At 39.6% G+C, this 14,815-nt stretch overlaps 1 long non-coding RNA gene across 3 annotated transcripts in view; it reads right to left on the bottom strand.

Moving 5' to 3' along the window:
- The window catches only part of LOC123327958, an 82,624-nt gene extending 68,889 nt beyond the window's left edge, over window positions 1-13,735 (bottom strand). The window contains exon 1 of one of the 3 annotated variants that reach the window (XR_006542603.2): window positions 13,500-13,735. This is a non-coding gene — a long non-coding RNA (uncharacterized LOC123327958). The remainder of the gene's footprint in view (window positions 1-13,499) is intronic. The other 2 variants (XR_006542602.2, XR_006542601.2) reach the window with 2 other exon arrangements.
- Between the last annotated feature and the right edge of the window lie 1,080 nt (window positions 13,736-14,815).

The raw sequence follows: 14,815 nt of genomic DNA, 5'->3' as shown, positions 1-14,815 counted from the left end.
AGTGACAGAGGGGCATATTGTTACACTTCTTAAACCCCTTCTGGGAAGTGACAACCACCTCTCCTGCCTGAATGTGTCAAAACACATCAGAGCGTTAGTCAAACAGCTCAGACGTTTACCACATTTCCATTCTTGTATGTTGACCCCAGGGATAGGGAGGGGCAGGGCTTGGTGAGGCAGTGAGCATCCTGTTACACATAATCCGCCCAACAGTCCAGAATTCATTTCTTGAATTGCTATCACACCCTGGGCCCCTTTGTGTCTCAACAATAGACAGACTCATTTTTCCCTCCACCTTGTAAAATCCACTTTGAAGAAATGTAAGGCCATCAGCGAGCATTAAAAAAAAAAAATTCCTTAGTGGGACCACCCATTAATAATGTTACCCTAGAAGAGATAAAGAAAAATAAAGTATAGATACAGGAATCAAAGAGATCAGATGAACCAGATGTCAATGGCTTTCATAGAGAATGACCTAATGAAATGCACTGGCATGGTTTTCCTTTCAAAAGCAATCTTGAAATGAAAAGAAAAATATCTTAGGCAGGCTGTAACCTACATTTTTAGATGATGGACATAGACTGCCTTCCTTACTTGCACCCTTAGAGTTTTTGGAAGGCCAGAGAGATTGAACTCTTCCCTGCTGTTTGTTTGATTTGGTCTGAGTTGAAGCCAAGAGATGTGGTGATGGGAGTTTTGGAAAAACAATTAAAATGAAATGCATGCGGTGGGTTTTTCTGGGATCCTAATTAACTGGCCCATTTCTAGGTAACATTAGGGAAGTTGTGGGCAGTGATTATTATCTCTTTAAAGTCCTAATTAAAATGTCAAACTGTAAGGTAGAATGTCTTCAAAGCTGCATGTAATTTGATTGTGTTGGCTTATTGGGAAAATGGCTTGGAAATACAAATAAACCAGCCACTAAAAAGATCCCAGAAGTCCAGGCTTTATTCCAGAAGTATAATCTGTATAACCAATAGCATTTCATAACTAACCACTCACCAAGTGGTAGACATCCAAATGTCAAAGCCAGTTTCATAACATGGTAACACCTGACAGGCTGCACAGGAACGCCTTGCCATAGCATACTGGGGTTTCAGAAGGGTGTTTGGGGTTAGTTCACCTACAAATGCTTCTCATCTAGCTTGAAATGTTCTCATTTGATGAATTTCAGAAATGGCTGGCACCCTATCCACTGTTTAATTAGAACTTTGGAGCTGTTAAAGAACTCCTGTATATAATACAGACTTCTGTGACTCTCCTGCACTGAGGTCTCAGGCAGACTGGAATCCCTGTCACACCCGTGTATGACCATTAGGAAAGCTGTCCTTCCCTTAAGAAGGTGAAGCAGTTAAGACCCTTTAGGATGCAAATAACAAAAAAATCCATTAAAAAATGGCTTACTCAAGACTCCTGCGATATAACAAGTGCAGCAGTTGGTTCACAGAGCATCTCAATGACATCACCAGTCATCCACTGTCCTTCCATCCGTCCACACTGCCACTTCGTTATGCCACCTGCTCCCCTCTCTCACACACTTTTCACGAGCTCTAGCATCACCCCCTCACATAACCACAGCCAAAGAGAGAGATACAGGAATGTGGCCTTTCATGCATATCTTTTTGTCTTTTCCTGGACACCCCTCAGCAGCCTTGCCATGACATTTCTTTGCCCACAATTGCATCACATGCCCATGCCTGAACTAAACACTGCCAAAGGGAATTACCATGACTGGATTGGTTTAGTCGAGACTCATCTCTCACCCCCACAGCTAAGGGGAGATCCAGTCTCCCCTGATGTACGCAGCACACTGATGTCATACATGCCATCCTGTAAAACGACTCATGATTCTCTTTGCAATGAAAAAAAAAAAACCAGAATAGTGTCCTCCTCAGAGGTGGCATGTCTAGTGCTCCACTATCGATAGGGTTGAACACTGAGTTGCGTTTCCAGCGGTGGACAGATTTATACTGACACGTTCACTTCTATTCTCTTCTCTCTCCATTCACGGCAAAGCTTATGCAAAATACCTGGTCAAGACCTTTGGCCCTAAACAAGAGAAGAACACTATTTTCACCTTGGAATCCATCCATTTCATGCACTTGTTGACTCACAAACGTAGTCTGAGCAGCCACTCGGTAGTTCCCAGCCTCTGGGATCCAGTGCCTGAAGATTTGAGGTGGAGCTGATGCAATAACAACAGAAACAAAGCGCGCAATAAATACAATGCCCTTGAATCACCACCAAACCATAGCCCCTTCCCCCAGTCCCTGGAAAAATTTTCTTCCATGAAACTGATCCCTGATGCCGAAAACGTTGGGGACAACTGTATTAGGTGATGGGCCCTGTGTTGGATGTGGTCAGATGTGGTCTCTAACATCAGAAACCTCACAGTTAAGCGGGGAGAATATGGAAAGGCAAACAGGCACAATAGTATCCTAATCTCTGATGCGGAAAACACATTTAAGTACTTGAACACGATGGTATCGTAGGTGCTTCCATAGCAAAAGTCCTGGCACTATATAGATGCAGAGAGAACACTCTCTCAGCCAGTCTCCTAGAGGAAGAGACTCCTAGGATGATAGGAGGATGTGTCATAAGTAGAAAGAGTTAAAAGAAGATTAAATGAACCATGCAGCCTTCATCCTCATCTAATTAATTTTGAATAATTATGTCAAAACTCCTCAAGGATGTATATACCGCTGATTTCTCAGGGTACCTAAACCACTAAATCAGGGATTCTTGAGGTACATAGATGAAAACCAGATTAGTAAACTTGAAGAAGAAAAAAATACATCTTTATTTTCATTAACATCTAACTGAAATTTAGATTTTCTTCGATAAAAAGTATGAGCAAAAAAAAAAAAAACCAACCCCACAGTAGTGTTAATCATTGCCCATGACTTTGGCAACAATAGAAATCATAGATATTTCACACTACTTTATAATGTGATGCAGATATATCAAAATAAGTATTCAAACTGTGGCATTTCGACTGAGCAACTTCACTTTCACTTTTCACTTTCATGCATTGGAGAAGGAAATGGCAACCTACTCCAATGTTCTTGCCTGGAGAATCCCAGGGATGGGGGAGCCTGGTGGGCTGCTCTCTATGGGGTCGCACAGAGTCAGACACGACTGAAGCGACTTAGCAGCAAAGACCTACTGCTAGACATTGTTCTTTAAAGCATTTATTTTAAAGAATTACATGAATTTTTAAAAATATTTTTATTATTGTATTTCATTATAATTTGTTTCCATTTTTATCCTACATATTTTAGCTCATGTATCTAAAAGCTATAGTTGGAGAAAGGATTCAGAGACGCCACCAGGCTAATTGGGGCACATTTCTTCCCTGGTCAGACTCTGTACTTGTATGTGAATGACTCAGCAAAAGCTATGAATTTAATTTTTGTTGTAATTGTGCATTCTGCCCAATTAAATTTTGTATTTGATTTTCAGCAATGATAGTCCAGGTTATTAAAAAGATATTTTTAGGGATATAATAAAGCTCTCCAAGTCTCTGGATTTGTCGTTTTCTTTTTGTAAGAACTTCAAAACCATCAGAAAATCTATCCCAGCCAAAGTCCTTGTAGTCATCATTACTGCCATGACGGCCAGGTTCTGAGGCATATGCAGCAGCAGGCATTTCACCACAATCAACACTGGTAATGATTGGATTGAATGAGATCAACTGCGCACCATGGGTCACTAGTACCTAATTTCAACCTTGTATTCAAGTAAAAAATATGACCAAACCAATCCCCATTTGGAGTGTCCATTTCCCAGGACCACACGTGGAACCAATATTTGTATCAGTCAAGGTCCAAGCATGATCTAGAAACCACACTGATTACATGAACAGAGAGAATTTAGTGTAATTATTTTAAAATTTTAGTGTAAACTTTAAAAAGACAAGACTAGAACACTGTGGCAGAGTTCACTAAACTTTCTGTACAAAGAGCCAGGGAGCAAACATTTTCAGTCATATGGTCTCCATTGCAAATATTTGACTCTTATACAGCAGCCACAGATAATACACACACTTGCCTACAACTGGTATCAGGGAAGTATCCTGTAAATCAAGTATACTCGAACAAAAACAATTTTTTTCAAGTATCATGAAAGTATCAGTTGCAGGAGGCAGCTACACACCTTGGCTTAGCAGAACAAAGGGAGGAGTTAAAGTTTTTTAAAGCCTGGAGGAGATGAAATTCAGACTTCTGAGAAGGTGCTCAGCTAGTGCTGATATCCCTGGGATGGTGCCTGAATCCAACTCTGCAAGTGTTGGAAAAACTCCAAAATGAATTCCCAATGAATTAAGGGAAGATAATGCAGAAAAGATGAAGAAGTATAGCACAGTCATAGGAAATAAACAGGAAGCCCATCTAGTGGTCTCTAGTGGTATAGCCTAGCCAGGAGCCAAGTGGCATTGCTGAAATGTGGTTGACAAAATCTCAGCCTCACCATCACAAAGTAGAGTTTGGAAGAGTGGGCTTGCAGCTAAGAAACAATAGCTTGGCACAGAAGGTGGTTTACAAGCTTCACAGACTAGCAAAAGATAATCTATATGTAAAAACTGAAAACAAGCTAAGAATGAACTGGTTCAACCTTTTCATAAACTCTGCTGAATAAGCCCATTAAGTAGTCTACACCTGAACTGTTTACTTCAGGAGATATTCATTTTTACTAAAAGAGTATTGAGAAGTATTGTTTCCCTTGTTACCAATTTGAATGAAGAGAAAGAACTGTAACTAATCAGTAAATGCAATGACTCCATTCAGGTCACTTTTGAAAAAGAAGGCACCAAAGCTGAGGCTGGTTCTTCTGCTATTATAATTATCCCTTCTGGGCATACGCAGATGGCACCATAATCTCTTCAAAACCTACTGGGAAATTAAAAAGAATACTAAATTAATTTAGCATTTTTAATAAAATAGTAATGTTTTTTAATGGAATCCTTTGTTGCTATGGGTGGCAGAAATGGACTGGAGACAGAGATGATAATTAGTTAGCTATTTTCTTTATGGAAACTAGTCTCTGGTCAAAAAGACCACACATTCTTTGCCCTTGGATAATATCCACTATTAATAATCGTAGGGATTCTGAGGAATAAAAGAAAATAAAGCACACTCCAGGTTGACGTGCCAAGGTTGGAGGATTCATCAAATATTCCAGGTTCCAATTTTCCCAAGGATGTTTGCACAAAACAACACAGCAGACCATGCAACATTTGGAATCTTTTTTCTTTTTTCATTTTTTTAAATTTATTTTTTATTGGCTTATCATTGCTTTATGATGTTGTGTTAATTTCTGCGGTACAATGAAGTGAATCAACTATATGTATACATGTATCCCCTCCCCCCTGGAGCTCCCTCCCACCATCGCACCCCTCTAGGTCATCACAGACACCGAGATGAGCTTCCTGTGCTGTGCAGAGGCTTCCCACTAGCTAATTTACACATGGTAGAGTATTTATGTCAATCCTAATCTCTCAATTCAGCCTTCCCTTCCCTTTCACACCTAAGTCCACATGTCCATTCTGTGTCTGCCTCTCTGTTCCTGCCTTGGAAATAGGTTCATCTGTACCCTTTTTCTAGAGTCTACATATATACATTAATCTATGATTCTGTGTTTCTTTTTCTGACTCGCTTTACACTGTATGACACACTCTAGGTCCATCCATGTCTCTACAGATTCATTCCTTTTAGTGGCTAAGTAATATTCCATCGTAAATATGCACAATTTCTTTATCCATGCATCTGTTGTTAAACATTTAGGTTGCTTCCAGGTCCTGACTATTGTGAATAGTACTTCAGTGAACACTGGAGTACATGTGTCCTTTTGAATTAGAGTTTTCTCCGTGCATTATATCTGGTAGGGGGATTGCTGGGTCATATGGTAGCTCTATGTAATATTTGGAGGTCTTTCCTATCCCTCCCATTTGGTGTCTTTGAAGAAAGAAGAAACAAAACTCTTGTAAAATTATATTACCTTCTTGAAATTATTTCTGACTGGTATCATTCAAGGCTTGCTCACTTCCCTACACTTTGTACCTCTGTGGTATTTTTTATTTAATGTCTTCTTCCTCAGTCACAAGTAGGTGCTGTGTTAACTGCTGGGCACCCAGCACTGTCTGAGGCGCTGCAGAATTCTCAGAAGGCTCCCATTGTCAAAATGTTTACTATATGGTTTGGACAGCAGAATGGAAATAAAGGATACTACTGGATTCAACAGAATGTTAAATGAGGTCATTTCTTTCCCAGCATCCTAGTTAATAGGCTTATATATTGGCAAAGAGAAAAGAAAATAAACATTCCTGAGCTGAAGTATGCTGCCTAAGGTTTCAAGTTAAAAATATGATTTAGACTGGGCCTTGAAGGATGAGTAGAATCTAAACCAAGGAAAGTGAGGCTGAGCAAATAGTTGAGCAAAAAGAGCACAGACGCAGAAAATAATTCTGACTTAACTGAGACAAAGGCTAATGATTTGAGAAAGAACTATGTGAAATAAGGTTTTTAACAGTTAATGGAAGCATTTGAAAATGATTCGTTAAATCTGAAACAGAAGCAGAAACTTCAAGTATGCAGGAAATGGGGTTTTGAAAAGATAGATCATCAATGTAAAGAACAGTTAATAAGATGGGCAGGACTTGTCAGGGATGCACTTCCCTTGTGGTCCAGTAGCTAAGACTCCATGCTCTAAATGCAGGGGGCCCATGTTCAATCCCTGGTCAGGGAACTAGATCCCACAAGCCACAGCTAAGACCTGGAACAGTCAAATAACTAAATATTTTAAAAATAATAACATCAGGGTTCTACCGTGGTGGCCAGGCAGAGGTAGATAATAATCGTACCAGCCATGAGAATAAGATGAAGGCTCTTGGAACCCAGAAATAAAGGTCACAGTGGAAGCTACACTCCATCAGTTGGTTACTTTGATAGTATCTTTCTCAGCACCCTTTTGGTCCATCAGTCTTACCACATCATTCCCAGACTGATATGTGGAGTGCTCCAAGATACAAAGACAGCGCCGCCCCTGGAGGAGGAGGGCGTCCTCTTTCCAGGGTCTTGCGGATGCACAGCTTTGAGCCTTTTTTCCATTATGTTCCCACCACACACAGGGTTTATAGCATCTTACCGTCTCCTTAAAATCTTCCTTTCTTTCCTCTAAACCTGGGGAATGCTTATCCATCCTGCTTTCTGATTTAATGGAAAACAAAGGGGCACTGAAGATCCTAGCTGATCCTTCATGTTTTCTTCTCAAACCCCCAATTCATCTAAACATCTGGCTCTTTGCACAATAGAATACATCTTTGTTTCACCTGACTTTTCTAGATAACAGCCTCCTAGCTCTCCCAAAGCACCTCCATGTATTTTATGGTTCTCAATGTTTGGTTTGGTCTTGATCTTAAGCAGTTTGGTTATATAAGACTGAACTGAACTGAAATGTAAGTAAACAAGCTAATCTTTTGCAAGTTTACATCTCTTACTAAAGAGCTGCAGATGCTAATGTCAATGTCTTGATAAGAAACTCTAGAATTTCTAAACTTTAAAAGGCATGAATTTTGCTAACAGGTAAGTAAAATTTCATGAGAGCATCTTTTTCTTTAATATATGCTAAAAGATAAATTGCATCTAGGCACAAACCCTCAGGATTTGAAATGTCACTTTTGAAAAAGGCTCCTACAGTAGTGCTTGGAAAATAACTTTAAAATAAAACAGAACCCAATCCGAAGACTGTTTCTTTCTTTTTTATATGTCATTTGTTCTCTAGCACAACAATCCCAAAACAGTAATTTATAATATTGTACATTCTAGCAGCATAAAAACTCAGACTATTCACAGCTAATAACCATTAGCTTTTCCTGTTTGATCACCAGCCACAGATTTTCATGAATTTTCTTTCCTATTCTTTCAGATGGTGCCTCCTCTCCTATTCTTTAAGCCAGCTTGCTCCTCATAGTATCCTACTTCTGAAAAATGTCTGCAAAACACACCCAATTTCTCAATCTGTGTGTGTGCTTCTAGTAGCAAAATTGTTACCACCTGTGATGATTGTTTCGGAGAAGGCAACGGCACCCCACTCCAGTACTCTTGCCTGGAAAGTCCCATGGACAGAGGAGCCTGGTAGGCTGCAGTCCATGGGGTCGCTAGGGGTCGGACACAACTGAGCAACTTCACTTTCACTTTTCACTTTCATGCATTGGATAAAGAAATGGCAATCCACTCCAGTGTTCTTGCCTGGAGAATCCCAGGGACGGGGAAGCCTGACGGCCTGCCACCTATGGGGTCGCACAGAATCGGACACAACTGAAGCGACTTAGCAGCAGCAGCAATGATGATTGTTTAGACAAGCAAAAGATTTGCATTCAATCTGGCTATAGACTTACAAGAAACTAAACTTTTTTACCAACTGCGTTTGCTTACCAAACCTGCACTACTTAAACAATATATTCTCAAGAGCCCAGTTCCTGATACCCACCCTTCTCTGCCTGGATTAGAAAGTGGAAAAAAAAATATTGCTTGAAATATCTTTGATAATTAGACAACATGGAAATAATAAATGTAAAGTTGGATAAAAAGAATATAAAAAAATGTTAGTTATTGAAAAGTATGTATGTGTGTAGTATTTCATATAATAAAGGCATATAAAAAGAAAACAATGGGAACATCTTAGGTACAGCAGGAAAGTTTAAGAATAAATCATTTGTTGCAAAGAGATATCTAGTCATTTAAGTATTTTCCTTAACCACCTTCAGGCGAATATTCCTGTGTAGGTATCCTGGGTAGCCTATGAAGATACTCAGAAGAAAAAACCAGGCTCTTATCTAAAAGAATCTGACAATTCAGTTGGAGAGAAAACACAAGCAGAACAAATACTAAACTAAATTATAAAAATCTATCACAGGTGCATGCCTTATGACCCAGATATGCTACTTCTCAGATTTCAACCCCAAAACAATCATGAATATAACCACATGGATTTATAGGATAATTTTTATAATAATTAATCTTGGATAAATGGCAAGATAATTCATTTTTTAAAGTGCAATAAAATGGCATGTAGCCATTGCAGTGATATACAAAAGACAGATTAATGATGCAACTGTTTATGTTGGGAAGAAAACTAGGCTAAAATTTGCAAACATGATATGATCCCCTTGGTGTGAAAACCATACAAATAATCCTCTACATAAAGTTCACAGTTAAGATATTTGTAGGAGTGCTCAGCCGTATCCAACTCTTTGTGGCCCCATGGACTGTAGCAAACCAGGTTCCTCTGTCCATGGGATTTTCTAGGCAAGAATACTGGAGTGGATTGCCATATCCTACTCCAGAGAATCTTCCCAACCCAGGGAATGAACCTACCTCTCTTGTGTCTCCTGCATCCAACTTAGCAACTGAACAACAAATGAAAAATATCATATTAATGGTGTGAATGAAAACTAGAAACTAAACAATGGTGTCTTCTCTTTCCACTTGTATGCAACATTGTAGTGGAGAGCCTAGCCAAGACAATTATGCAAGAAAATTAAATAAAAGACTCCAGATTGGAAAGGAAGTAATAAAACTGTTACTTGCCAGTGACATAATCTTGCATATAGAAAATCCTGTAGGAATCCACTAAAAATCTATTAGAGCTAATCAATGAGTTCAGCAAAGTTGCAAGATATATATCAGGACGTGAAAATTAATAGAATTTCTATACAGTGCATGTGAACTAAGTCACTTCAGTCTTGTCCATCTCTATGACCCTCTGGACTGTAGCCCACTAGGTTCTTCTGTCCATGGGATTCTCCAGGCAAGAATACTGGTGTGGATTACCATTTACTTCTCCAGGGGATTTTCCCAACACAGTAGCAATGATCAAATAAAAAATGAAGTCAAGAAAATAATTCCATTTAAAGTAGCATCAAAAAGAATAAAATACTTAGGAATACATTTAACAAAGGAAGGGTAAAACTTATACTCTAAAAGCTACAAAACATCATTGAAAGAAATTTAAGACCCTAATCAACAGGAAAACATTTGTTTTCATGGAAAATATTTATTGCTACAATGCCAATATTCCCCAAATTGATCTACAAATTCAATGCAATCCCTATCAAAATACCAGCTAACTTTTCTGCAGAAATGGACATGCTGATCCTAAAATTCATATGGAGACACAAGGCATGCAGAATAGTCAAAATAATCTTGAGAAAGAAAAACAAAATTAGAAGACTCACACTTCCCAATTTCAAAACCTGCTATGAACATATAGCAGTCAGGACAATGTGGTACTGTTATAAACAGAGACAAATAGGCAAAAGGAATAGAATTGAGGATCCTGAAATATACCTTTATATTTATGATCAATTATTTGTAATAAGAGTGCCAAGTGCTGGATCACATACACACATACATCACACCATACACAAAAACTAGCTCAAAATGGATCAAAGATTTAAATGTAAAAACTTAAACTATAAAACTCTAGAAGAAATGATATAAGTAAATCTTCATGAACTTAGATTAGGCAATGGTCTCCTAAATATGACATCAAAACCAGAACAAAAATAAATAAACTGGACACTGCCATTTTTTAGTTAGTTTTCTGTTCTGTTTTTTATTTCTGTTTTCTTTTTCTAGTCTTTTTATTGGTTTTCTGTAACAGTTTTTAGAATCGTGCTTTTGAACTGTGGTGTTGGAGAAGACTCTTGAGAGTCGCTTGGACTGCAAGGAGATCCAACTAGTCCATCTCAAAGGAGACCAGTCCTGGGTGTTCATTGGAATGACTGATGCTGAGGTTGAAACTCCAATACTTTGGCCACCTCATGCGGAGAGTTGACTCATTGGAAAAGACCCTGATTCTGGGAAGGATTGGGGGCAGGAGGAGAAGGGGATGACAGAGGATGAGATGGCTGGATGACATCACCCGACTCTATGGACATGAGTCTGAGTGAACTCCGGGAGTTGGTGATGAACAGGGAGGCCTGGTGTGCTGCGATTCATGGGGTCGCAAAGAGTCGGACATGACTGAGCGAGCTGAACTGAACTGAACTGATAGCATTTCTTAGTTTATTTGTTTAGTGTTGTTAGGGGTTGCTCTAAATATTACATTGTATACACATAACTTATTACTGTCTATTTGGCATTGTCATTCTACTAACTTAAATGGTACATAGAAACCTTACCTGGCTTTACATTCTTTTACTCTCCTCCACTTATAAATGTAATAAATATTTCTACATATGTTCAGAGCCACATCAGACAGTGTTACAATTTTAGTTCAATTGTCAAGCAATTTTCTGTTTAGAAAACTTCCTTTGGTCATTTATTTATGGTAGATTTGCTGGCAACAAATTCTCTTAGTTTTCCTTCATTTTAAAATGTCTTTATGTCTCCTTTCAGGCCAGAAGTATGTCTTCTCTAGGTACGTAATTTGGGGTTGACAATTCAGACTCCTAAACCCTAAGTGCATGGAATAGAGCATCTGCACCTCTGAATTTTAAAGGATCACAGACTTTTCAATGGTAACCAGTGAAGCCTACATCTCTGAAAAGTCTAGTTAGCCAAAGATTCCTTGCATAATACATTAAAATATGGAGAGAGTCCCAATAAATTAAAGTCTGTGGTATTGAAGCTTACAGTCAGATTTAATTTGGTTTTATTTAAAGGAAATAGATATTATGTCTTGCACATTTAGCTTTGTAAAATACAATATAAATCTCTTATATAGTTTTTGCTGCTGCTGTTTAGCTGCTCAGTCGTGTCCAACTCTTTGCCACCCCATGGACCATAGCCCACCAGGCTCCTCTGCTCATGGGATTTCCCTGGCAAGAATACTGGAGTGGGTTACCACTTTCTTCTTCAGGGAATCTTCCCAAACCAGAGATCAAACCCACATCTCCTGCATTGCAGGCAGATTCTTTACCACTGATCCACCAGGGAAGCCTTTTTGCTTTTTTTAATTTGTGTGTTTAATTTCTAGATCACTGTAGCCTTCTACGATATCTATATGTTCTTGGTTTTTAAAAAAAGAAACACCTAAAATAAGTCAGATTTTCTTACAGAGCTAGCATTTCACACTGTAGAACTACCTTAGCCTGGGCCCCAGTGTTCAAAGGAAATTTATCAAAGTGAACATGGGTTTCAAGTGTGATGTTTCTCTCACCTTGCACTGGAATGTCATCTGTGACCAAGGTAAAAATTGCTCCTGTTGTACTCTCTATTCCCTCTGTGGTCCGGGAAATGCAGACTGTGAGTAGACAGTGTGAGTATACGTTTGTAGTAGACAGATTGGACATTATTGGTTTTACCTGAGATTTCTGGTGTACCATATTCTCCTCCCAAGGCTGCATTCTTTATTGCTTTTTTCTGAGTACTCCCAAGAGTTCCATCCTCCTCTTCTGCTTAAAACCTTTTTAGAGCTATTCTTGGATCCCATTTTTTTCTAATTATTTTCTCAATTATTAATTTTTTTTAATGTGGGTGTCCCAAAGATGCTCGAGTTGTAAACATACTCTTTACTATGAGATGTTTATCTCAAGGTTCAGTCTTTACCCCAGGTGGCACAGTGGTAAAGAATCTGCCTACCAATGCAGGAAACGCAAGATAGATTCAATCCCTGGGTTGGGACGATTACCTAGAATAGGAAACAGCAACCCACTTGAGTATTCTTGCCTGGGAAATCCCATGGACAGAGGAGCTTGGCAGGCTACAGTCCATGGGTCTCAAAGAGTCGAACATGAGTGAGCATGCACACACGTCTGTCTCTAATGCCAGAACTCTCCAGCTACATATGGAAATCTCACTGGGGATATTGCAAATGTATCTCAAACTCATTACTTTCAAAACCAGACTCGAACTTTCCCATTAAAGTCAGCACCTCTGCCTGTGATCCTCATCTCAGGAAACGGCACTATTGCTTAGCTAGCCAGTTATCCAAGCTATTCTCACCCACTTCTAGGTCAAACTGTTGCTGATAATTAAAACCTAAATATCATATAAAATTCTTCCCCCATGGCTGTGTCCCCCGATGCCACTCCCTTGGCTTAGCTTCCATTCATTTCTCATCTGAACACACTGCCAGCTTTACTGCTACGTCTGCCTTACCTCCCTGTGCTACCACTGCTACTGTGGCTGCTAATAGTACTAACCGAGCAGTGATAAGAGCCAGCATTTACTGGGCACTTTCTATAAGCCAATGCCGGACATAATTTGATTAATTTAAGGCTCCTCACACAACCTTTAAGAGTAAATTCCACTTTTATCCCCATCATATAGACAAGGAAACTGAGGGCTCTGGGAAGTTAAATATTTTATGCTAAGTGAAATAGCTAACTAAGAGGAAATCCAGGAATTTAAGCCCAGGAAATCAGGCTCCAGAGCCAGGAGCGTTCACCACTACACCATCGTCTCCAAAATCACCTCCACTCTCCCTCTCCTCCTACCTCACTTCTGAACACGGCAACCGTGATGACGTTAAAATGGATATCTGATCATGCTACTCACCTCCGTAACATCCCTGGGGCTTGAGGACAGCATCAAATGGCTTCCTGTGTCACTTAGAAACATTCGTCCCCTGAACCATGCAAGTGCGTACCCCAGAGGAATCAGGATCTTTTGCACAGATTTCTCTGACTTCACTACTTCCGCCGTTTTCTTCCCCTGGGCGGAGTCTGTTCTTACTCCAAGAATTAACTGGGTAGGTCATAACTTCTCAGTAATCTCCAGGGCAGGTGGCTTTCATTCACCCTTTTTTCCCCTCCAAAAGGTGGCAGGTGTATGGCATTAGTTTAGCCTTGGCAGCAGCTGAGGAAAGGGTCTACCAGCCAAGGAGTGGATATATGGCAACAATCACATCTCCCACAGCCTCTTTCATGCTTATTGCTCTACTTGCAATTGTCTTGTTCCTTGTCTTCACCCCTACACAAGGAATTTTTTCCCTTGTAGTTTTTTCCCTCTGGATCTTATTTGCAAACAGATTGTCCAGTAAACTGATGAATGAATGGATTAAAGATAATTCAGTGCATCAAGGAAACCCCATCATAAGTGGAAAGTGAGAGTGTTAGTCGCTCCCTCCTGTCTGACTTTTGCAACCCCATGGGCTGTAGCCCACCAGACTCCTCTGTCCGTGGGATTCTTCAGGCAATACTGGTGTAGATAGCCATTCTCTTCTCCAGGGAATCGTCCCAATCCAGGGACTGAACCCAGGTCTCCTGCTATGCAGGTAGATTCTTTACCATCTAAGCCACCAGGAAACTCAGTCATAAATGGGTAGATATACAAACAAATTCTTATAAAATAAAAGTCTGTAGTGTAAAAGAAATAGAAAGGAGTGACTCAGCCTTAGGTTCAAGAGCAGCCTCATGAGAGCAGGGTTTCTGATAGGCTTAGTCTCTAGTGTATCCCTGGAGACTGATAAGAGTGACTAGCCTTTACCTGGCACTCAATAAATACATGTGATTAAATAAGAGAACTTCTGTGAACTGAATTCCTGAAATCCAATTGATTAAAATTAATTTCTTGTACTAGCTTGTACACATCACAAGTCAGTGGCTTCCAAAACAATTCTCAAAGGGAGGTCCCAGCATAAGCACCACCTGGATAACTGTTATAAATGCATATTATGGAGTACCATTCCAGACCTAGCAGAGTAATGCTCAAAATTCTCCTAGCTAGTCTTCAACAGTACATGAACCAAGAACTTCCAGATGTTCAAGCTGGATTTAGAAAAGGCAAAGGAACCACAGATCAAATTGCTAACATCCATTGGATCATAGAAAAACCAAGAGAATTCCAGAAAAACATCTACTTATGCTTTATTG

The sequence above is a fragment of the Bubalus bubalis genome, chromosome 11 (genome assembly GCF_019923935.1).
Source record: "Bubalus bubalis isolate 160015118507 breed Murrah chromosome 11, NDDB_SH_1, whole genome shotgun sequence".
NCBI classification, from domain to species: domain Eukaryota; kingdom Metazoa; phylum Chordata; class Mammalia; order Artiodactyla; family Bovidae; genus Bubalus; species Bubalus bubalis.
The sequence above is the reverse complement of the archived record's forward strand: the minus strand, read 5'-3'. Positions and strand labels throughout refer to the sequence as shown.